This window comes from Protobothrops mucrosquamatus, unplaced genomic scaffold (genome assembly GCF_001527695.2).
Source record: "Protobothrops mucrosquamatus isolate PMUCROS unplaced genomic scaffold, P.Mucros_1.0 scaffold3188, whole genome shotgun sequence".
NCBI classification, from domain to species: domain Eukaryota; kingdom Metazoa; phylum Chordata; class Lepidosauria; order Squamata; family Viperidae; genus Protobothrops; species Protobothrops mucrosquamatus.
In genome coordinates this window covers 48,595-51,638 of record NW_015389186.1, presented here as the reverse complement: position 1 = coordinate 51,638, position 3,044 = coordinate 48,595, and the positions used below count along the sequence as shown (strand labels likewise).

Below are 3,044 nucleotides of genomic sequence, written 5' to 3'. Positions count from 1 at the left end.
TTTAAGAAGAGACTGGACAGCCATTTGTCCGAAATGGGATAGGGTTTCCTGCCTGAGCAGGGGGTTGGACTAGATGACCTCCAAGGTCCCTTCCAACTTTATTATTATTATTATTATTATTATTATTATTATTATTATTATTATTATTATTATTATTATTATTATTATTATTATTATTATTATTATTATTATTATTATTATTATTATTATTATTATTTAATGTATGCTTTTAAGAATTGTACGTGGGGGTTATTCTCCTGCATGAGTGAGGTCCACCAGCCTTTGCAAACACTTTGCTCCAGTAAAATTAGTTCCTGGAATCCCAAATGAGTTCGTTTGTCTTGGGAGTCCTGGAGCCACCTTCCAGACATAATATAACGTCGGCAAGAAAACAACGGAGGTCCGCGAGCACCAAAGACTTGTTTATTTCAACCCTGAATTACAAATATTCTCCTATTTAGCCCACATCTACCAGAAAATGTTGATGCCGTGCTGAAAACCCATAAGGCTGCTTCCTTTACCAACTCAGATGCCCTTTACGTATCACCGCAGCAGTGGATCTTTTAAGAAGGTGTTACACACACTGTTCTTCTTTCCTGACTTCCTGACTTCCTTCCTTCCGCTTTCTTTTCTGAAGATCCACCGGATTCTCATCGGGCACGACAACGTGGGCCTCCAAGCAGGCTGGCACCTTGGCAGCGTTCAGATTATTATCCCCGTCCACGGCAAGATGTACAACTTCCCCTGCAACCGATGGCTTGACAAAAACGAAGCTGACGGGAAGGTACAGATTGAGGTTTACCCCAGCGAAATCATGGAGATTGAGAAATGTAAGGGATGGTGTGTTTGTTTATTGTCTGTCTGTCTGTCTGTCTGTCTGTCTACCTATCATCTATCTATCTGCCTGTTTATCTGTCTCTATCTCTATTTCTATCAACCATTTGCTATCTATTTCTTTCTTTATCTATCTATCTATCTATCTATCTATCTATCTATCTATCTATCTATCTATCTATCTATCTATCTATCTATCTATCTATCTATCTATCTATCTATCTATCTATCTATCTATCTATCTTGTCTGTCCGTCCGTCCGTCCGTCCATCCATCCATCCATCCATCCATCCATCCATCCATCTATCCATATCTATCTATCTATCTATCTATCTATCTATCTATCTATCTATCTACCTACCTACCTACCTACCTACCTACCTACCTATCATCTATCTATCTGTCTGCCTGTCTATCTGTCTCTCTCTATTTCTATCAACCATTTCTTTCTTTTCTATCTATCTATCTATCTATCTATCTATCTATCTATCTATCTATCTATCTATCTATCTATCTATCTATCTATCTATCTATCTATCTATCTATCTATCTATCTATCTATCTATCTATCTTCCTATATCTGCAGTATCTCTATCTTTCTACAGTGTTTATATCTATCTGTATCTATGTATCTATATATCTATGTATCCATCCATCCATCCATTTTAATGTTTTAAAAAAGAATAAAAAGAAAAAGAAAAGAAAAAAAGTCCCATCCAAATATTACTTAATTTTCTCAAGGTCATGTAGGATAGCTAGTTAACGGGGTTGGACTAGAAGACCTCCAAGATCCCTTCCAACTACTACTACTACTACTACTACTACTACTACTTCTTCTTCTTCTTCTTCTTCTTCTTCTTCTTCTTCTTCTTCTTCTTCTTCTTCTTCTTCTTCTTCTTCTTCTTCTTCTTCTTCTTCTTCTTCTTCTTCTTCTTCTTCTTCTTCTTCTTCTTCTTCTTCTTCTTCTTCTCCTCCTCCTCCTCCTCCTCCTCCTATTATTGTTGTTGTTATTGTTATTATAGTATACAAATAGGAAGTGAAGGAAATGAAAGGCTAAGGAGAAATTGGCTGCCATCTGAGAGGAATTAATCCCTGTCAGGTGGATGTTTGAAAAAAAACAAAACAAAGTCTTCGGTGCTCATTCCTCCAAAAGATAAATGATGCCTGAATCATTATAAGATGCAATTAAATATTATTCTGTATCACTGGGTTTCAGGTATTTATTTATTTATTTATTTTTTAAAAAACAACTCTCCAAAGAAATTTTCTAGTTATACAGATTTTTTCCCCCTTACACATGCAGTTTTATATACAAAAAAATAACCTCATGCTTGTATGCACCTGTCCTAAATTATCTTTTTCTTGGAATGTATCCTTTTTTCATGTGACCTCACACATTTCATCTATATTTATTGAGATGGTTAATTAATATGGCCACCCAGCTCTGTGTCTGTATCTGTAAAAACCCAAAAAACAGAAAGCGGGAAACAAAACACCGCGATGCAGAATAAGCATCTTCCATTCAAAGTCATTTCAGGTCAGGCTCAGCTAACATCTGGCCAAGCGCGTGAGGGAAACATCTGGATGTCCAGGCCTTGTGGAAGGCTAATAGGACCAGAGCTTTCTCCATCTTGGTTGAACGCTGCACTTAAGGGCAGGTCCTCCTTTCATTTTATTTCGTAGGGCAGAGCAAAATGCAGCACGATGCTTAAAATCCACAGGAACAGCCTAAAAAGTGCGTATCCAAATTTTAAAGAAACCAAAGCAGTGAATTTACAGTATTTATTTATTTATTTGTTGTTATATAAATTTTATTAGTTTTTATAGGGTTAGGAGAGATAAGGTGGTGTCGGGATAAAGGTTAGGGTTAGGGTTAGGGTTGGGTTTTTTCCAAATAACATTTTCAATATTTAGCAAACAGCATAATGTCTAGGTACATGTATTTAACTAACAATAATAGATATAGTTAATTGTCATAAGCAATATGTTAATTCATCACTCAATAGCCTTCTTCTTGATAATATATATTCAAAATTACATATCACGTTCCTTTCTCTCTGACTCTCCCTCTCCCTCTCTACCTCCCTCCCCCTCTTCTTCTCCCTCTCTCTCCTTTCTTCCTCCCTCTCCCTTTCCCTTTCCCTCTCCCTCTCTCTTCCTCCCTCCCTTTCCCTCTCCCTCTCCCTCTCCCTCTTTCTCCCTCCCTCCCT

General features: G+C 37.1%; 1 protein-coding gene across 1 annotated transcript in view; it reads left to right on the top strand.

The window, feature by feature from the left end:
* Positions 1-3,044, top strand: part of LOC107297214 (lipoxygenase homology domain-containing protein 1-like) — a gene marked incomplete at its 3' end in the record, with an annotated part of 116,762 nt that overhangs the window by 70,359 nt on the left and 43,359 nt on the right. The gene's annotated exons all lie outside the window — the stretch shown is intronic.